This window comes from Schistocerca cancellata, chromosome 11, assembly GCF_023864275.1.
Source record: "Schistocerca cancellata isolate TAMUIC-IGC-003103 chromosome 11, iqSchCanc2.1, whole genome shotgun sequence".
In the NCBI taxonomy this organism is placed as follows: domain Eukaryota; kingdom Metazoa; phylum Arthropoda; class Insecta; order Orthoptera; family Acrididae; genus Schistocerca; species Schistocerca cancellata.
The window spans coordinates 57,805,387-57,828,420 of NC_064636.1; the positions used below are offsets into that span (position 1 = coordinate 57,805,387).

The window sequence follows — 23,034 nt, forward strand, 5'->3', positions numbered from 1 at the left end:
ACAATCGTATACAACCATTTGCTTCACGAAAGATCTATACCTACAGACTGGAAAGTTGCACACGTCACACCAATATTCACGCAAGGCAATACGAATAATGCTATAAATTACAAGCCGTATCACTAACATCAACATGCAGCAGGATTTTGATACATATATGTTTTTGAACATTACAAATTATCTAGAAGAGAACAGTCTATTGTCACACAGTCAACAAGGATTTAGAAAACATTGTTCTTGTGAAACAACTAGCCCCTTATACACACGAAGTGTTGAATCCTATTGACAATGGATTTCAATGTGTTTCTGGATTTCCAGAAGGCTTTGGACACAGCATCTCACAAGTGGCTTGCAATAAAATTTCGTGCTTACGGAATACCGTCTGAGTCGTGTGACTGTATTCATGATTTCCTGTCAGAGAAGTCACAGTTCGTAGTGACAGAAAGTCATCAAGTAAAACAGAATGATTTCTGGTGTTCCCCAAGGTAGTGTTGTAGGCCCTCTGCTGTTCCATACCTATAAATTTATGAGACACTCTGAGCAGTCCTCTTAAGATTGTTTACAGATGATGCTGTAATTTGCAGTCTTGTTGTTGTTGTTGTCTTCAGTCCTGAGACTGGTTTGATGCAGCTCTTCATGCTACTCTATCCTGCGCAAGCTTCTTCATCTCCCAGTACCTACTGCAGCCTACATCCTTCTGAATCTGATAGTGTATTCATCTCTTGGTCTCCCTCTACGATTTTTACTCTCCACACTGCCCTCCAATACTAAATTGGTGATCCCTTGATGCCTCAGAACATGTCCTACCAACCGACCCCTTCTTCTAGTCAAGTTGTGCCACAAACTCCTCTTCTCCTCAATTCTGTTCAATACCTCCTCATTAGTTATGTGATCTACCCATCTAATCTTCAGCATTCTTCTGTAGCACCACATTTCGAACGCTTCTATTCTCTTCTCGTCCAAACTATTTATCATCCACGTTTTACTTCCATACATGGCTACACTCCATACAAATACTTTCAGAAACGACTTCCTGACACTTAAATCTATACTCGATGTTAACAAATTTCTCTTCTTCAGAAACGCTTTCCTTGCCCCTGCCAGTCTGCATTTTATATCTTCTCTACTTCGACCATCATCAGTTATTTTGCTCCCCAAATAGCAAAACTCATTTACTACTTTAAGTGTCTCATTTCCTAATCTAATTCCCTCAGCATCACCCGACTTAACTCGACTACATTCCATTATCCTTGTTTTGCTTTTGTTGATGTTCATCTTATATCCTCTTTCCAAGACTGTCCATTCCGTTCAACTGCTCTTCCAAGTCCTTTGCTGTCTCAGAGAGAATTACAATGTCATCGGCGAACCTCAAAGTTTTTATTTCTTCTCCACAGATTTTAATATGTACTCCGAATTTTTCTTTTGTTTCGTTTACTGCTTGCTCAATATACAGATTGGATAACATCAGGGAAAGGCTACAACCCTGTCTCACTCCCTTCCCAACCACTGCTTCCCTTTCGGGTCCCTCGACTCTTATAACTGCCATCTGGTTTCTGTACAAATTGTAGATAGCCTTTCGCTCCCTGTATTTTACCCCTGCCACCTTCATAATTTGAAAGAGAGTATTCCATTGTCAAAAGCTTTCTCTAACTCTACAAATGCTAGAAACGTAGGTTTGCCTTTCCTTAATCTTTCTTCTAAGATAAGTTGTAGGGTCAGTATTGCCTCACGTGTTCCAACATTTCTATGGAATCCAAACTGATCTTCCCCGAGGTCGGCTTCCACCAGTTTTTCCATTCGTCTGTAAAGAATTTGCATTAGTATTTAGCAGCTGTGGCTTATTAAACTGATTGTTTGGTAATTTTCACATCTGTCAACACCTGCTTTCTTTGGGATTGGGATTATTATATTCTTCTTGAAGTCTGAGGGTATTTTGCCTGTCTCATACATCTTGCTCACCAGATGGTAGAGTTTTGTCAGGACTGGTTCTCCCAAGGCCGTCAGTAGTTCTAAAGGAATGTCATAAGATGATCAAAACAAATTGCAAAATGATTTAGATGGGATATGGTGCGAAAAGTGGCAACCGACTCTAAATAATGAAAAGTGTTAAGTCATCCACATGTACCAAAAGGATTCTGCTACATTTCCGATAAAGTTAAGACACACAAATCTAAAAACTGCAACTTCAACTAAATACTTGGAGATAACAACTAGGAATAACTTGAATTGGAAAGATCACATAGCTAATGTTGTGGGGTAGGCAAACCAAAGACTGTGTCTTACTGGCAGAATACTTAAAAGATGCAACAGATCTACTAAGGAGACTGCCTACACTACACTTGTCTGTCCTGCTGTGCAGTATCGAATCCTTACCAGATAGAATTAAAGTGAGTCTATCGGATAAGTTCAAAGAAGGGTGTGGAGTACACATGGGACAGGTCTTGCATCTACGTAAAAGTAAAAAGACTGGGCGCAATGGTCGGATAGGGTTGTATACTGCTGGAATGGGAACAGGGAGACTGGTTGGGTGAGGATAATGACTAACAAAAGTTGAGGCCAGGAGGGTTACAGGAATGTAGGATATACACTGTGTGATCAAAAGAATCCGGACACCCCCAAAAACATATGTTTTTCATATTAGACGCATTGTGCTGCCACCTACTCCCAGTTACTCCATATCAGCAATCACAGTACTCATTAGACATTGTGAGAGTGCAGAATGGGGCGCTCCACGGAACTCGTGGACTTTGAATGCGGTCAGGTGATTGGGTGTCACTTCTGTCATACATCAGTACGCGAGATTTCCACAGTCCTAAACATCCCTACGTCCACTGTTTCTGATGTGATAGTGATGTGGGAATGTGAAGGGACACGTACAGCACAAAAGTGTACAGGCCGATCTTGTCTGTTGACTGACACACACCGCTGACAGTTGAAGAGGGTCGTAATGTGTAACAGGTCTATACAGACCGTCACAAAGGAATTCCAAACTGCATCAGGATCCACTGCAAGTACTATGACAATTCGACAGGAGGTGAGAAAACTTCGATTTCGTGGTCGAGTGGCTGCTTGTAAGCCCCACATCACACCGGTAAATGCCAAACGATGCCTCGCTCGGTGTAAGGAGCGTAGAATATTGGACGATTGAACAGTGGAAAAACATTGTGTGGTGTGACAAATCACGGTACACAATGTGGCGATCTGATGTCAGGGTGTGGGAATGGCGAATGCCCGGTGAACATCATCTGGCAGCACATGTAGTGCCAACAGTAAAATTCGGAGACGGTGGTGTTACGGTGTGGTCGTGTTTTACATGGAGGATTTTTGCACCCTTTGTTGTTTAGCACGGCACTATCACAGCACAGGCCTACATTGGTGTTTTAAGCACCTTCTCGCTTCCCACTGTTGAAGAGCAATTCGCGGATAGAAATTGCATCTTCTGACACGATCAAGCACCCGTTCATAAAGCACGACCTGTGACAGAGTGGCTACACGACAATAACATCCCTGTAATAGTGTGGCCTGCAAAGAGTCCTGACCTGAATCCTATAGAATACCTTTGGGATGTTTTGGAATGGCGACTGCGCCAGGCCTCACCGACCGACATCGATACCTCTCCTCAGTGCGGCACTCCGTGAAAAATGGGCTGCCATTCCCCAAGAAACCTTACAGCACCTCATTGAAGATATGCCTGTGTAAGTGGAAGCTGTCATCAAGGCTAAGGGTGGGCCAACACCATACTGAATTCCAGCATTGCTGATGGAGGGCGTCACGAACTTTTAAGTCATTTTCAGTCAGGTGTCCGGATATTTTTGATCACAAAGTGTATTTTAGGGAAAGTTCCCACCTGCGCAGTTCAGAGAAGCTGGTGCTGATGGAAAGGATCCATACACTACACACTGTGAAGCAGTCATTGAAATGAAGGATGTTATGCTTGGCAGCATGCTCAGCAACAGCAACTGGGTGGTCCACCTGTTCCTTGGCCACAGTTTGTCGGAGCCCATTCATGCGGACAGCTTGTTGGTTGACATGCCCACATTCAATGCAACACAGTAGTGGCAGCATAGCTTGTAGATGACATGACTAGTGCCACAGGTAGCCCTGCCTTTGATGGGATGGGTGATATTTGTGATGACGAGTAGGTGGTCATAAGAGGATGTATCGGACAGGTCTTGCATCTAGGTCTATTACAGGGGTACGAGCCACGAGATAGGGGGTCGGGAGTAGATGTCGGGTACAGATGGACGAGTATATTGCGTAGGTTTGGTGGACAGCGGAATGCCACTGTGGGAGAGGTGGGAAGGATAGTGGGCAGGACATTTCTCATTTCAGTGCACGACAAGAGATAGTCAAAACCCTGGTGGAGAATGTAATTCAGTTGCTCCAGTCCTGGGTAGTACTAAGTTACGAGGGGAATGCTCCTCTGTGGCCGGACGATGGTACTTTGGGAGGTGGTGGGAGACTGGAAAGATAAAGCATGCGAGATTTGTTTTTGTACAAGGTTGGGAAGATAATTACTGTCCGCGAAGGCTCTGAAATAGACCTGGATGCAAGAACTGTCCCATACATCATCCCACCACCACCTACTCCAGCCTGGTTACAAACATAACCTATCCCATCAAAGGCAGGGCTACCTGTAAAACTAGTCATGTCGTCTACAAGCTGAGCTCCAGCCACTGCTGCATTCTATGTAGGCATTACAACCGACAAGCTGTCTGTCTGTAATTTTTCCAATTAATGACTGGATGATTAAAATCTCCATTGATGATCACTGTATAATTGGGGATCTTAAGTAAAAGTGAAATGAGGTTTTGTCTACAATTTTTCAGTTACATCAGAAGGTGAGTCTAGTTGGTGATAGAAGGATTCAACTATCATTTTATGCGCAACCTCGATAGCGAGTATTGCCCAAACAATTTCACATGCAGCTTTAATTTCTACCTCGTCGGATTTGAGTTCCTTGTCAACTGCGACAAATACACCACCTCCATTTCCCATTTGCCTATCCTTTCGATATACACTAAAATTTTCGCCAAAAGTCTCACTGCAATCAACTTCAGGTTTGACCAGCTTTCTGTACCTATTATTATGTGAGCTTCACTGCTTTTCACGAGTGCTTCAAACCCTGGCACTTTGTTGCAAATACTTCAGCAGTTTATCATTAGGATTTTAATACTCTCACCTTTGGGAGGCATTTCTTTGGATCTTACACTTTTACTTCTGGGTTTCCTACAGCTACTGTTATCTAGATAGGATGGAGAGTCGCCTAATCTAATAAAACCTGTGTGCACCCCACACAGTCAGCTACCTGAGTAGCAGCCTCTCTGATGTGTAGTGAGTTTTCAGCCTTACGGGCCAAGTACAAGAAGTCGCAGCCGAGCTCGTCACAGAAGCTTCAAAGTCACCGGTTCAGTCCTTCCAATCGACTCAGAACCGAACGACCACAATCAGTTCTGTGGAAAACGCTGCAAACTGTGCGCTTTGATGAAACTCCACGCACAACGCTCGTCTTCTCAACCTTCTCTACCAGTCACCGGAACGACCCAAGAATGACCTCGGAGCCCAGACGACAGGCACCATTTGTTCCAAAGTGCGTCAAAATCTAAAGTTGGTTGCACCCTGTTCCCTCAGTGGCTGCCAGAATAGCCTCTTCAACATGTCAAAAGAGGCCCCCACACATACATAATGAGCGCACCTGGTGTCATTTCCTGTCCCTTTCTGCCATTTCCCTGACGGGTTCCACCATTTGCCGTACGTTTGAGCTGCTGATGATAATATGGACTCCTACCCTCTTGCATTTGCCGCCTCCTGACAATGAACAAAACAGGTTTCCCCAAAACAGGTGAAGAGAGTTCCACTGACTCAGTTGCACTTTCAGTAAAAGACAGCATCTCATCTTGCCGGTTAGGGGGATCAGTACAACATCCTGAGGTCCTCCCCAGCCCCATCCACCCCGTACAGGATGCTTAGATATTGGCACACCACTCGCAGCCGAGTGGATGGGTAATGACAGATCCTGTACTTCCTTCAGAGGAGACAGGATCCACAGGAGAGGATAGTACTTGACGTACCTCTGGTACAGGTATCACAAGAACACGATCCTCGGGAGCTCTTCCAACCCACCGATTTGCAGCAGCCGCCAATCGTTAACATCTACACCTACATCTACATTTATACTCCGCAAGCCACCCAACGGTGTGTGGCGGAGGGCACTTTACGTGCCACTGTCATTACCTCCCTTTTCTGTTCCAGTCGCGTACGGTTCGCGGGAAGAACGACTGTCTGAAAGCCTCCGTGCGTGCTCGAATCACTAATTTTACATTCGTGACCTCCTCGGGAGGTATAAGTAGGGGGAAGCAATATATTTGATACCTCGTCCAGAAACGCACCCTCTCGAAACCTGGCGAGCCAGCAACACCGCAATGCACAGCGCCTCTCTTGCAGAGTCTGCCAGTCGAGTTTGCTAAATATCTCCGTAACGCTATCACGCTTACCAAATAACCATGTGACGAAACGCGCCGCTCTTCTTTGGATCTTCTATATCTCCTCCGTCAACCCGAACTGGTACGGATCCCACACTGATGAGCAATACTCAAGTATAGGCCGAACGAGTGTTTTGTAAGCCACCTCCTTTGTTGATGGACTACATTTTCTAAGGACTCTCCCAATGAATCTCAACCTGGTACCCGCCTTACCAACAATTAATTTTGATGTCATCATTCCACTTCAAATCATTCCGCACGCATACTCCCAGATATTTTACAGAAGTAACTGCTACCAGTGTTTGTTCCGCTATCATATAATCGTACAATAAAGGATCCTTCTTTCTATGTATTTGCAATACATTACATTTGTCTATGTTAAAGGTCAGTTGCCACTCCCTGCACCAACTGCCTAAAATAGCGAGTTGGGTCTCACACGATCGCTGTTTCCGGAATCCGTGTTGATTCCTACAGAGTAGATTCTGGGTTTCCAAAAACGACATGATATTCGAGCAAAAAACATGTTCTAAAATTCTACAACAGATCGATGTGAGAGCTATAGGTCTATAGTTTTGCGCATCTGCTCGACGACCCTTCTTCAAGACTGGGACTACCTGTGCTCTTTTCCAATCATTGGAACCTTCCGTTCCTCTAGAGACTTGCAGTACACGGCTGTTAGAAGGGGGGGCAAGTTCTTTTGCGTACTCTGTGTAGAATAGAATTGGTATCCCGTCAGGTCCAGTGGACTTTCCTCTGTTGAGTGATTCCAGTTGCTTTTCTATTCCTTGGACACTTATTTCAATGTCAGCCATTTTTTCGTTTGTGTGAGGATTTAGAGAAGGAACTGCAGAGCGGTCTTCATCTGTGAAACAGCTTTGGAAAAAGGTGTTTAGTATTTCAGCTTTACACGTGTCATCCTCTGTTTCAATGCCATCATCATCCCGGACTGTCTGGATATGCTGTTTCTAGCCACTTACTGATTTAACGTAAGACCAGAACTTCCTAGAATTTTCTGTCAAGTTGGTACATAGAATTTTACTTTCGAATTCACTGAACACTTCACGCATTGCCCTCCTTATGTATTGACTTAATAGAAATACCATTTCACTCACAGTAGTCGACGTAAACTTTGAAAACTGGCAAAAAAAAGAAAAAGGTAGTGAATGTTAATGCTGTAACATCACAATGACGGCTGAGAATAGAAGACTGGTGCAATGAGACCATTCTCTGCACTGGGTATTGCTCAAGAGTAAGAAGAAAAGCCTGTCATCAAATTGAGCTGACACAGTACAGACCATCGGACAAACAACAGCTTGAAATCTAAAGCTGCGCCTATAGCCCAAGTTTTCTTTTTCACCTCTAGAGAAGAGTGTAGGGATTGGGGGTAACTGACACTTGCCTCAGGCGATGCTAACAACCTGAACCAGAAACGGAAACTCATTCTCCATTTGGAGCGGAAACTCATTCTCCATTTGGAGCGACTACAACTGTTCTATTGAGGTAAACAATCAAAATGTTTACATATTTTGTGTAGACTAACAGTTTAACCCTCTCAGAATACACGACACTACAAAACTACAAGTGGCAGTCAACAATAACAGCACTTTTGAGCAGCAGAGAAGAAACAATGATTCTCTGATACAGTGCTACTAACAGATGCCAGACTCCTTAGCATACACGCCTTTTTAAGTTCAAACTATCCAATTTCTACTCACAAAATATCAAAATCGAGTTAGCCTTTATAAATGAAACAGTAATAAACTGAAAAGGCCAAATAGGCAATTGCTGACAGAAACTTACGTTAATGCACGATACAGGTCCAGCTTTAAAATCCCTCGTTTGCATTTCAGGTAGCAACCAGTCTGTTGACGTGACCGAAGGATGAAGAGGAGCACAGACTCTGCATCCAGTGCAATTTTCTGTCACTTCTTACGTTACACACCAGCTGAAAGTAATGTAAGAAAAAATTTGATAGGAATTGATCTTATCTTCTCGTGCACTAATACAAGCACATTTAAAAATTTCAAGGGACAATCTTGCAGTTTGCAAAGCCATTCTGGCAGTGATACATAAAGCCAAAACATTTGCAGGTATGAATACTGCAAAAAATATAATGTCTAAAAAAAGGCTATTTTTTATTCCTTATATCATTAAGAAATGTTATAATGAAGTGCAAGCTTCTAACACTTTCTCTTACACATTTTAATTATCTGACAATTTCAATAACGACTAAGCAAGTATAAATTCCCTAAAAGAAGTTTTTTTAAGTTCTTTAATAACAGCATCAGCAGGTGGCTACTCAAACTTCACAGGCTGCAGGCTTTTTTTTTTTTTTTTTTTTTTTTTTTTTTTTTTTTTTTTTTTTTTTTTTTTTGGGGGGGGGGGGTCAGAATTCCAGGTTTAGGAAAAACAATACTAACACAACAGATTTATAAGGAAATCATCGAAAATTGCTGATAAACTACACTCAAAACAAAATCAAAATCATTAAATTGATAGAAAACTATTTAAAATTAAGTAGTTATACAACATAATACAGGGTGATTCAAAAAGAATACCACAACTTTAAAAATGTGTATTTAATGAAAGAAACATAACATAACCTTCTGTTATACATCATTACAAAGAGTATTTAAAAAGGTTTTTTTTTTTCACTCAAAAACAAGTTCAGAGATGTTCAATATGGCCCCCTCCAGACACTCGAGCAATATCAACCCGATACTCCAACTTGTTCCACACTCTCTGTAGCATATCAGGCATAACAGTTTGGATAGCTGCTGTTATTTCTCGTTTCAAATCATCAATGGTGGCTGGGAGAGGTGGCCGAAACACCATATCCTTAACATACCCCCATAAGAAAAAAATCGCAGGGGGTAAGATCGGGGCTTCTTGGAGGCCAGTGATGAAGTGCTCTGTCACGGGCTGCCTGGCGGCCGATCCATCGCCTCGGGTAGTTGACGTTCAGGTAGTTACGGACAGATAAGTGCCAATGTGGTGGCGCTCCATCCTGCTGAAATATGAATTGTGCTTCTTGTTCGAGCTGAGGGAACAGCCAATTCTCTAACATCTCCAGAGACTGTAGTCCAGTTACAGTAGCACCTTCGAAGAAAAAGGGACCAAAAACTTTATTGGCTGAAATGGCACAGAAAACGTTCACCTTAGGCGAGTCACGTTCATACTGAGTTGTTTCCCGCGGATTCTCAGTGCCCCATATACAGACATTGTGACGGTTAACTTTCCCGTTAGTGTGGAAAGTTGCTTCATCACTAAACACAATCTTTGAAACGAAAGATTCATCTGTTTCCATTTGAGCAAGGATAAAATCACAGAAATCGATTCTTTTAATCTTATCAGCTGCAGACAGTGCTTGAACCAATTTCAGACGATAAGGTTTCATAACTAACCTTTTTCGTAGGACTCTCCATGCAGTTGATTGTGGAATTTGCAGCTCTCTGCTAGCTCTGCGAGTCGATTTTCCTGGGCTGCGAACAAATGCTTGCTGGATGCGTGCTACATTTTCATCACTCGTTCTCGGCCATCCAGAACTTTTCCCTTTGCACAAACACCCATTCTCTGTAAACTGTTTATACCAACGTTTAATACACCACCTATCAGGAGGTTTAACACCATACTTCGTTCGAAATGCACGCTGAACAACTGTCGTCGATTCACTTCTGCAACTGACGCTGACGCCTAGTCAACAGCGCCTCAAGCGAACAAATGTACAACTAAATGAAACTTTATAGCTCCCTTAATTCGCCGGCAGATAGTGCTTAGCTCTGCCTTTTGTCGTTCCAGAGTTTTAAATTCCTAAAGTTGTGGTATTCTTTTTGAATCACCCTGTATAATTCTCTGCCAAAAACTCACACACTTTAAGTACTATTTGCGACTATGGGTAATGGTACTTACACAATACATATATTTTTCAATGTTTCATTTATGCAAGTCCCAATGATTTCTTGAAATGTCCAATCCCCAACTCAAAACACACAAAATGTCTATTTAGAAAATTGAGACTAAGGTACAAACTTCTGAATTTTTACGAAGCAGATACACTGTCACAATGCAATTGTCTAATTTATTAAGACTTAATTTGTTCTGCAAGTGTCAACACTTCTTTTGTAGCACTTTCTCAAAGTGTCAAACACTTTGCTTCCAACTTTTTCTGTTTTTCTAAATTACTCTGTTTCTCTGCAAGCTATTCTCATTAAGTCGATTACAATTGTCTACATACCACGAGTGCGTATTTCTTGTGCCGTTAATAATGAACTTTGAAGTATCCAAACTGCCAAGGTCTCTAAAATTGTAAACAGTATCATATATCTGTGTACATATCATCACAGTTTTCTCTCCCATGCTTTCAAAGATGAATTCAGCATTAACAGGAAAGCCACTTCCAATGTTAGCACTTGCATGGGAGAGACTGTAAACTAATTTCGTGACAACTATCAAATTTTGGTATTTACCATTCAGGATACAGAGCAGAAATGGTCAACCCCCCCCCCCCCCTCCCCTCCCGACAATAACCGTTTCCCTGAGAAGAATTGGCAATGGTGGTAGAAAAGTCAGGTCCTTTAATTCACACATTTCATTATTCATGGCATTTCCTCTTAGTGATTATTTTCTGTGGGAACACCAAGCAGCTCCTATTCATTATTCTTGACCATATCTACCTCTATTTCACTAACTCCGAACAATAACAATCTTTTATTATCAATGACTTAAACTTTTCCGAAAGTACTTTACTACACGTAGCATCAATGGCGTAACGGCCATGAACACTAAAGAAACTGGGCTCTTCCATCCTGAGCATAACAAACACAAGAAAAGGTGTATAGATCAGAATGAAAAATGCTCCTATTATAACACGAAGAAGATGAAAATGTCGTGGGCAGAGTTAGGGATGTAAAAGAAAGGGAACTAGCTTTTCAAATTATTTGGTAGCTTGAAAGACATTTAAATCATAACATTTTGACATGCTGGCACTTTTTTACCTGTTAGTATTGGTACGCATGTCATATGATTTAATACACTGTGCCAAGTAAATTGACATGATCCATGATGTCTTCCTTAAAGAACATAGCCTCCCCCCCAGAAGCTTTATCCCTCCAGAAAACTTTTTTACCTGTTATATGTATGCTCTTCAGCCGTATGGTATTATACATAGGGTCAATCACTTAGAACTTGCATTTCAAATATTGCGGAAATTCAAAAAATGCTGTCGATGTGCAGCTTTCACGAAATAGATTGGTGGTCAGGGGCATGTATTGCTATCGAATAAATAGATTGTAATATTACTTAGAGAGTGTATGTTTTGTGCAAATATAAACTTTTTTAAATGGAACAATGCCCATTGGCATTAACAAACTAAAAGTAGGGTAAATTAGAATGTCAGAGATGTTTGTTCCAGGATTCTGTTGAGAGTCACATACGATTTAACGTATTTTGAGGAGTTTCCAGACCAACACTCGTACAATATATGCAGTAGCCCACACTAAAGAATAACCTAAGTGCATACACTAGTTATGTGGATGCCGACCAGCAACGAGACAATTGACCATCACAGGTACGACAACCACTTCCAGTCTGGTATAGAACAACTGCTGCACACGAGCTAGCATTTCAGCAGAGATTTCTGAGCAGAGTGCAGCCATTGCATATCACTGGGTATAGTTGGTACGTCCTTGTAGACAACGTCTTTCAGTTTCCCCCACAGAAAGAAGCCTACAGGTGTCAAATCCGTGGAAGGGGTCAGACAAGGTGCAGGTCCTCCAAGTTCAAGCCTACAATTTGGAAACAGTTCGTGAAGACACAGTAGTACTTCATGCGATAGGGGCTGGACAGCCATCATGTTGGTACCAGCACAAATTCCTCCTAGTCTGCAGCATCATCATCTAGCATCACTGGAAGATGATCTGTTAGGAGGCTGCAATACTTGTGCGCTTTCAGTGTCCTGTCTGTGAAAAACTGGCCTATGAGCTGATGGTTCACTACCCCATACCACTCTTTTACCCTCCACAGACACTGATATTCCACCTGACAAAGCCAATGGGTATTATCAACAGACCAGTTGTGCATATTTCAGTGGTTTACACAGTCACGATTGGTAAATGTGGGTTGGTCACTAAACAAGATACACGACACATGTCCACGTACTGAAGTTAAAATGATTCTCATAATTATTTCCACGCAGCTCTCGATGCAGAGAAAAGTGATAGTGACGGAACCTATGTCGACGGAGAATACGTAGGACATTTGCCTTATGCGTGCTACATCTTTGTGCGACTTGTGGTGTCACCGCCAGACAGCACACTTGCTAGGTGGTAGCTTTAAATCGGCCGCGGTCCATTAGTACAAGTCGGACCCGCGTGTCGCCACTGTCAGTACTTGCAGACCTAGCGCCACCACATGGCAGGTCTAGAAAGACGGATTAGCACTCGCCCCAGTTGTACTACGACTTTGCTAGCGACTACACTGACGAAGCCTTTCTCTCATTTGCCGAGAGACAGTTAGAATAGCCTTCAGCTAAGTCCATGGCTACGACCTAGCAAGGCGCCATTAACCGTATCTGAAGATAGTCTAATTTGTATAGTCAAGAGCGATGTACCCCAAGGATGCAATAAAGTTAAGTATCCGAGGAACAGCATATTTTTCTCTATAGCATTCACCAAGTATCCTGTTCCAGAACTCACGCCAGTCGGTGTGAGTTGACGCGTGCCCCTCGGAAACCTCACCCTGTGTCTAGACTGTCTTGTCTAGACACAACACGACTGTGCGGGAGCTATCATGCAGATCAACTGCAACAGCAGTAAGAATATTGATCTTCAACTCTTCTGTTACATTGTATAGGTTTTATACTACCACTTTTATGTACCTGGTTGAAGAGGCTAATAAATAATTGCTGAGATGGTTGATATCTATTGGGGTATTTTATCACATACACTTGTAGCGTCTCCTGGCCAGTCGTCATAAAAAGCGTGTGATAGAATTTTTTCCGTGTGTGTAAGGCCAGTTAACATGTATCGATATAGTGCCACGCATACGGCGATAGAGAAATAATTTAAACATGACCAAGTGAAGCAATAAAGCAAGACTGTGTAAACATTTCACAAATGTACTATGTGTGTATGTAGAACATTCATAATTATTTGACGTTTTATGCATTTGTTAACTTTGAATCCATGACATATTAGCTTTGAAAATCTTGTTAAATGAATTAGTGATTATGATCTGTGCCTCAGATAAAAAGGACAATTCAGTACATGTATAAATAGTAAAAAGCATTGTAATAATTTCTCTGTTCTCTTTGGGGTTCGTTACAAGTAACACTCGCGTGTTAAGCAAATGTATATGCTAGCCGTGAGTCTTTTGTTCATGAAGCTTGAGACCCGCCATTAGGCGAGTTGTTGAAAAAAGGTGTGTAAAATTAATGCATTTTTGTTTGAATATATAGAGTTTGGGCAAATATGTTTTTAAAATAATTTGTAAAGTTGCCAGCCATTTGTCCCGTAAATAATTTAGACATTTTCAGCATTTAATTTAGTGGAAGCCGCTGTACCAATCTGCGATGGCAACGGTCGCAGACGCGGTACATTTAAAAAATATTTATTTCAGGCATCGCAGTCGCCTCGCCAGTAAAGCGAGGTAACATAATAGTATTTAACATTTCCTTACAGCTTCCAGCAGTGCCAGCAGACTATATCATATTATTCAGTGCATTTCTCAGTTTGATTTGGAAGGTGCTGTGCGACATGTTCCATGCGGCAGAAAAAAATATAGCGAATAGCTGTGTTATGACTTTATCATTTTCACATTTTGTGACAAGGTCTGCTCTGTGAAACTAAAGCAATATTTTACATTTTTTCCCTGAGATTAAGAGAGCGCGGGCTAGCCGCGCACCTGTTCTAATTAACAGTATTCAAAAATCCACTGCATAACGTAACCAACATTCAGTGCTGTAACAATCATTTGAATTTCATTACTGACTTTTCTGAATACAATGCAAAGTAGTAAGTTCAGATACAGTAGTCTTTCTTTCTTGATTACAGTAGCAAGTGAATGTTCCACACATAATTGTCCAGAGCAGATGTGGAAAAGCAATAATTTGATCCACGGTGTGCCACATTTATGATAAAAGTGTTTATTCCCTCTCCCACACCATAACCACAAGCCGAATAAAATTAACTCCAGTAGTAAAAAAGTGAGAGGTGGAGTAAGGGAGACGGAATACACTGTACAAGAACAAACTACATCCTTCCTACTCTCCACACAACGACCAAGTCTGCTGTGGTAAATCCCGTCATCCACTCACGACCTACTACTTGGACTAACTGGCTAGCAGACTGCAATGAACCCAAGAAACACACAAGCACACTGTAAGCAAACATAACAATATTGTACCTAGCAACCACGCAGGACGAATGGCATAAACAAATGTTGGTCTAGAAACTATCAAAATACGGTATCTTGTAAAGGAATCACACTAGAATGCTACAAAAAACATCATTGACATTCTAATTTACCCTACTTTTAGTCTGTTAATGTCAACTATCAGGAGCACTTGTTTTCAATCAACTGCCAGCAACCACTAAAAACTTGGTTTCAGATAAAGCACAGTTTAAACCGAGTTTGAAAGACTTTTTGATAGGCAACTCCTTCTTTCTATAGATGAATATCTTAACAGGACTGTTAAAACCAGGTTCAGTAAAAATATCTTCCTGTTGTGACAGCACTTGGTCACGACAGTCAAGATTAGGTATTATATAAAGTGCATAAGAATGTTTCAATCTGACAGCGTATTGATTCTGTAAATACTTGCAGTTCCAGTTTACTGTAACATATTCACCTATTTTGGTAATCTCCTGACAAATGATCAGGGTAGTTAGCATTATATTCAAATGTTCTATGTTTTTTATGTTATACTTTCTGACATGTTCCACACCCACGAGAATTACCTGATTTTTGGCCCAAAGGAACGAAAACTCAATCTAATCTCTAGGAATTGCTCCATTTCAAAAAGTGTTAAGTTTGCAAAAAAAAATTCTAACTATTATTCCAATCTGTTGATTGGCTAACAATACAAGCCCTGACTACCAATCCACTTTTCTCACGTGACGTACTGAAAGCTTTGTATCGAGGCAAGCAGGTGTATATGCAGTGTATCTTGATTTCCAAAACGCATTTAACACGGTACCATACTTAAATGCTTTAAGTATTATCATATGGATATCAAGGGAAATTTGTAACTGGATTGAGGATCTTTTGGTAGGTCAGAGACAGCATGTTATCTTGGATGGAGAATCATCATCAGATGTAGAAATAACTCTGGGTTCCTTGCTGTTGATGTTGTATATTAATGACCTTGCAGACGATATTAATACTTTTTTTAATAGTTTTTGCAGATGATTCAGTTATCTATAGAGAAGTACTGCCTGAAAGGAACTGCGTAAGTATTCAGCCAGATCTTGAAAAGATTTCAAAGTGGTACAAAGATAGGCAACTCGCTTTAAATGTTCAAAAACTTAAAACTGTGCACTTTACAAAACAAAAAATCATAGTACCCTATGACTATAATATCAAAGAGTTACAGCTGGAATTGGCCAACTCATAGAAATACTTGGGTGCAATAGTTTGTAGGGATATGAAATGGAATGATCACATAGGCTCAGCTTTGGGTAAACCAAGTGGTAGACATCGGTTTATTGATAGAGTACTGGAACAGGGTAATCTACAAACCATTGTTAGGTGCATAGCAGAGGGTACATCCCACGGTAGCAGTTATTACAGTTTCTTCCTGTTCCACTCACATATGGAGCCCAGGAAGAATGAGTGAGTGAATGCTTCTGTGCGTACAGTAATTATCTACAGTATTAAATTAAAAACGATTCTTGAAACTTTGTTAATAGATTTTCTCGGGACAATTTATGTCTATCTTCAACAGTCTTTTCAAATGGCTCTGAGCACTATGGGACTCAACATCTGTGGTCATCAGTTCCCTAGAACTTAGAACTACTTAAACCTAACTAACCTAAGGACATCACACACATCCATGCCCGAGGCAGGATTCGAACCTGCGACCGTAGCGGTCACGCGGTTCCAGACTGTCGCACCTAGAACCGCAAGGCCACACCGGCCAGCAACAGTCTTTTAGTTCAGTTCCTTCAGTATACTCTCCCATGGGTTAAACAAACCTGTGACCATTCAGGCTGCCCTTTTCTGTATATGTCGTATCTGGCATGGGTCCCACACACTTCAGCAATATTCTAGAGCCAATCACACAAGTGATTTGCAAGCAATCTTCTTTGTGGGCTGACTGCACTTCCTCAGTATTCTACTGATCAACAGACGTCTACCACCTGCTTTACCCATGACTGATCCTATGTGACCATTCCATAATTCACGTTTCTACAAAGTGGTACACGCAGGTATTTGTGAAAGTTGGTCGATTCCAACAGTGACTCATTGATATTATAGCCACAGCATCCCATGTTTTTTTCACTTTGTGAAGTGCAAAATTTTACATTTATGAACATTTAAATGAAGTTTCCAATCTCTGCACCACTTTGAAATGTTATCACGATCTGACTGAATATTTAGGTGCCTTCTTTCAGATAGTACTTCATTATAGATAACTGCATCATCTGCACAACACCTGATTTTACTTTTAATATTGTCTGCAAGGTCATTAATACACAACATTAACAGCAAGGGTCCTAAAACACTTCCTGGGGCACACCTGAAGCTACTTCTACACACAATGATGACTCTCCATCGAAGATAACATACTGTGTCCTCCCTACCAAAAAGTCAATCCAGTCACAAATTTCACTCGATATCCCATATGATAACACTTTTGACAATAAGTGTAAATGTCATCATGAGTGCATTCTGTAATTGTTCTAATCTGAAGCCAATGATCCCTATGTGAGCAATATGTATGGAGTTGTAGTATACTCCTAGAGTCATTATTTAAATCCAGTTCTTTAAACTTTGTTAGCGGACTTTCTTGGGATTACACCTATCTTCAAGAGCCTGCAATTCAGTTTCTTCAACATTTCTGTGATACTCTCCCACGGGTCAAACAAACCTGTGGCAATTCATGCCACCCTTCTCTGCATACGTTCAATATCCCCCGTTAGTCCTATTCGGTTTAAGTCCCACACACCTAGGCGATAACCTAGAACCGATCACACAATGATTTGTAAGCTATCTCCTTTGTAGACTGATTGCACTTACCCAGTATTCTATCAATAAACTGAAGTCTACCATCTGCTTTATTCTCAATTCAGCCTATGTGACCATTCTACTTCACATTCCCATAAAGTGTTACGCCCATGTATTTGTACGAGTTGGTCGATTTCAACAGTGACTCTTCGATTTTATTATAGTCGTAGGATACTGTTTTATTTCTTCGTGAAGTTCACAACTTTACATTTCTGAACATTTAAAGCAAGCTGGCATTCTTTGCGCCAATCTGAAATCTGACTATTTATGCTGCTTCTTTCAGATAGTACTTCATTACAGATAAGTGCATCATCTGCACAGAGTCTGACTTTACTACTAATATTGTCTGCAAGGTCATTAATACACAACATCAACAGCATAACTCCCAACACACTTCCCTGAGGCACACATAAAGTTACTCCTACACCTGATGACGATTCTCCAGCTAAGATAACAGGTTGCGCCCTCCCTATCAAAAAGTCCTCAAGCCAGCCACAAATTTCAGTTGAAACGCCATACGATCATACCATTGACAATAAACGTAAGTGTGGTACTGAGTCAAATTTTTTTCAGAAAGCAAGAAAGACAGCATCAACCTGATTGCATTGATCCAAAGCTTTCAGTATTTCACATGAGAAAAGTGCGAGTCGAGTTTCACATGATCAATGTTTCTGGAATCCAAGCTGGTTGGCATGGAGAAGGTCATACTGTTCAAGATATGCCATTACATTTGAGCTCAGGATATGTTCTCATATTCTACAATGAATTGATGTAAAGGATATTTTACAGTAGTTTTCTGGATCACTTCTACAACCCTTCTTGTAGTTGGTGTGACCTGTGCTTTTGTCCAAGAGCTGGGCACCATATTTTATTTGAGGAATCTACACTGAATTATAGTTAAAAGAGGAACTAACACAGCTGCAAATTCAGTAAGGAATCTGACAGGGATTCCATTGGGCCCTGGAACTTTGTTCAAGTTTAATGATTTCGGCTGTTTCTCAACAACACTGACACTAACACTTAATTCACTCATCTTTTCAGTGGAATGAGGGTTCCTATGTGCTCGCTACTACATTGCTATTAATAGAACGGGATTTGGAAATACGGAAGTGTCTGATCCCGTCCGTCTGCTTTGACCCGTGACGTCACAAATATGGCGGAAACGACCATAAATCACGATTCCAATATGGCACATATAAAGTCGGTACGTACACATTATGAGGACGAAAATACATCGAAAAACAAACACACACACTTTCCACAAAAAGCCTAATGACACTAACGGGACAAGCATGGGAAATGGGGTGTTTTTGGGTGGGGGGAAACTAAATATAAACAAATTTAGACACCCATCCCCGGAAATACGGAAGCGTCCGATCCCGCCCGTCTGCTTTGACCCATGATGTCACAAATATGGCGGAAACAAAAACAAACACACACACTTTCCACAAGAAGCCTAATGACACTAACGGGACAAGCGCGGGAAATGGGGTGTTTTGGGTGGGGGGGGGGCAAACTAAATATAAACAAATTTAGACGTCTTGCGTAGCTACAATGTGTAAGTGAAGACAGCCATGCATGAATACCCACCCACCTCCCCAGGGGTCGTAACCCCTGCAACCCATAGAAGATAAAGATGCTTCAGTAGCTGATTAGTGTTTTTTTGTCTTTTTTTAAAAAAAAATCTCACGGGATAGAACGAACAGATCAGAAAGATAAATATAATAAACTAAAACAGAAATTGGAGGAAACAGATAATTAAAATAAGTAATAAGCGTTTTTAAATTTCAAAAAAAATCTCACGAGATAGAACAAACAGATCAGAAAAGTAAACAAAATAAGATAAAACAGAACTGGAGACAGCCACACTCAAACCAAACTCCGCGCCGTCATGACGTCACACACAACAACACCCTTACGTCACGGGTCAAAGCCGACGCGTGGGATCGGACGCTTCTGTCGACCCCCATCCCCATACCAAACCACACAAAACGACGAAAAAAACCGACATCACAAAACTCCCCAAACACCACTAAACACAATATCATCTGGAATCGGACACTTCCCTTGAACTATATCTCAACAGCAGCTCCGATCCCATAAATTAGGATCAAACACTTCCCTTGGCCTATATAGCTCAAAAACATCTCCCAATACCAATATCAACATACACAGCCACACATTGGGATCGAACACTTCCCTTGACCTGTGCACAGTTAATTTTATCCGTCACATCCATTCCTGAACAAAAACAACAACCGATTAACCTTACTAAAATTACCACACGATGTACAGCGAACAACACTACATTAACCTTCACACAAAATTGTTAACTCACTGAAACAAATTCCATTACAAACACAGCCGACACTCTAACAATTCTGGATAATAAGCAAAAGCAAACTGAGCCCATTACACCACACAAACGAAAACCGTGAACATACCACCAGAAAACACAACAAATCACAACACAACAACATCTACAAACATGCTACACTCACAAACCAAACTCCGCGCCGTCATGACGTCACACACGACAACACCCTTACGTCACGGGTCAAAACCGATGCGTGGGATAAGACGCTTCTGTCGACCCAGGTATTTTGTATGCATACAGCACTAACAGTAACTGTTATACAAAACAAGAGTGTAGAGTACTAATACACTGTCTAATTTTAAGTAGCTAATCAACCACAATGTGTCTTCTGCTACAAATTCTTTTTTGTGCAAATACTGCAAACAACTGCCCAGTTATTGTCAACTCCACAAATCACTCATTGTGCAGTAAGAAATTTGTAGCAATAGTGTTACCAACTCACCCATTTGTGCATAATAAATGATGGAAGTAAGAACAGATGCCACTCTTGAATTAACAAAAAGTTATTGAAACCATCAACTCTGACATTCATGAGTAACGCAACTTATTGACATATGCTTAAAATCTTCATTCATCACCTCTACCCAATCAATGCTTAAAATCTTCATTCATCACCTCTACCCAATCAGCATTGTAATGACTTCCATGTGTCAGTCATGCCAGCAATGAGCCTCAATTAAAAGGAAATAATTCAAAAGACAAGATTGTTTCAATACTGTTTACTGGATAAATGGTTTCAACACACTAGAGGTGCCATAATCGGATCTGAATGTAGATTAACATTCATAAAGCATTTGGATATAACGATACGTGAGGCAGACCAGCTGATATAAAATCATATCAGCTGGTCTGCCTCATGTTAATCTACATTCAGATCCCATGATGGCACCTTTAGTGTGCTGAAACCAGTTATCCAGTAAACAGTATTTGAGCGATCTTGGCTTTTGAATTATTTCTGTAACAGTGTGATCACCCCACGGTGCACTATGTATTCACTTCAATTAAAAAGAGTTCTGCCACAATATAGCTCGCACTCTGCAGACAAGTCTGTGACGTGAATACTCACAATGTGCTCAACATGACTCACCTAGTCACATCATCTGCAAGCAGATCATTCTACTAGCCTGAAGATAAAAATCTGTCTGTATAATTAGCGAAAGCAAATTACACTAAGCTCTTGTATGTAACACAAAATATTGGCAGAATCAACTCTTAAAGCCTAGGATATTTCAGTAATTTGTACATATCACGGATTGAGTTCAAACTCAGAATCAGTCTGCTCAGCATTGTTCAAAGTTTTATATGTAGGATCACACTGAAGTCAAAGATCTCAAACCAAAAACATTATCACCACACCAACAAAACACAGCATAAATTAAGCATTAACAGGCATCTTGTTGTTTCACTTCACAGGGAGGTCGGTTTGTACAGCTCTAAGGTTCATTCGGGAAATCTGAATTTTCAGGAGAAATCTTTCAACGAGTCACACAAAAAAATGGCATCACAGAGATAAATGAAACAAAGGATAAAACAGAGAAAACCTAAAAAGCACACTGAGTCCAAAATTTGTACTATCACAACTTACCATGTAAGAAAACATAATCCAAATTTGGTGAGCAGTATTCCAATTGGCTCGATGGAGCAACCACGATTTCCTCTTCATCTTTGAGTAGTACTTACATAAAACGTTTGTTCTGTACACATTCCAATCTCAGTATTGTACAAAAATTACATGTCTGCGATCATTTTCTGCTGGGGATTTGTCCTGTTTGCTGTTGAGTCCCAATCGCTTATTTCAACAACTCAGTTGCGATACCACAAATACCTTAAGCTTATTGTTCCACTCCACCAATTATCCTCGGGTAAATCATGTAACGCCAACTCTCAATGTATCTAAAGTAATCCCAAGTGGCAGAATGAGGTGATCCATGTCACAAGATTTCTCTTCCTCATCACATAATATAGTTCTATTGATACACAGCCGCCACAATTGCCTCGAAAATATGAAAACCTGCAATGAGTGCATTGCATCTTCCAACTGATCCAATAATACTCTCATTGTAACCTCAGTTTTCGAAGAATTAAGGTCTGGTACTTCCATAGGAGACTAGTACACTCATTACGGACTGTAACAGTAGCCTGCAACAGCTTTTCTTCATTTCTACGCATGGCTGCTACCTGAAAAATGAAGACAGTAGTAATACTTTTCAGATAATCCTCACTGCTATCCTTACAAACGAATTTTAAGTTTCACTCCACCATCTGATAAAGGAATTCATAATGCTGATTTTCTTAAAAAAAAAAAAAACTGCTATGTATAAAAGTATTCTACTTTTAAGCACCATAAACAAAACAGCTTTTCAAATGTTAAAAACAACTTAGCTAAATTTGTGCAAAGAATTTTGACGCATCCAAACAGCTCACTTAATTTACAGAACAGTTCTGCGCAAATCAGTTCCTATAAGCGAAGAGTCTAATCTTTACATCATATGACAGCGATCATAATGAAATTTAGAGTTCAGCTTTTATTGAGAAATGGAAAACTTTCTTCAATTTTCATTTTACAGCAAAAAAGTAAAAATACATCCAACTGGCTGAGGAAGTCAAGGACATGTGGCATCAGGATAAAGTTGACATTATACCAATTATACTATCAACTACAGGAGTCATACCACACAATATCCACCAGTACATCAACGCAATACAGCTACATCCAAACGTATATAAACAACTACAGAAATCTGTAATTATTGACATATGTTCAATTACCCGAAAGTTCCTAAATGCAATGTAACATATACCATACAGTTAAAAGGAAGTCATGCGACACGTATCACACAAAGGAGTAATAAATTTCGAAACAATGGTTCCATGCAGCTTTTCACATTCATCTACCCTGCACTTGTTCTTTCTCTGCACAAGTACTGCAACTCATATTCCTTTGAGAGGCAT

General features: G+C 40.7%; 1 long non-coding RNA gene across 1 annotated transcript in view; it reads right to left on the reverse strand.

Moving 5' to 3' along the window:
• Positions 1-21,849, reverse strand: part of LOC126108859 (uncharacterized) — a 43,574-nt gene extending 21,725 nt beyond the window's left edge. The window contains exons 1-2 of the long non-coding RNA XR_007523643.1: positions 21,668-21,849; positions 8,283-8,427 (exon numbers count right to left, since the gene is read on the reverse strand). This is a non-coding gene — a long non-coding RNA (uncharacterized LOC126108859). The remainder of the gene's footprint in view (positions 1-8,282; positions 8,428-21,667) is intronic.
• Between the last annotated feature and the right edge of the window lie 1,185 nt (positions 21,850-23,034).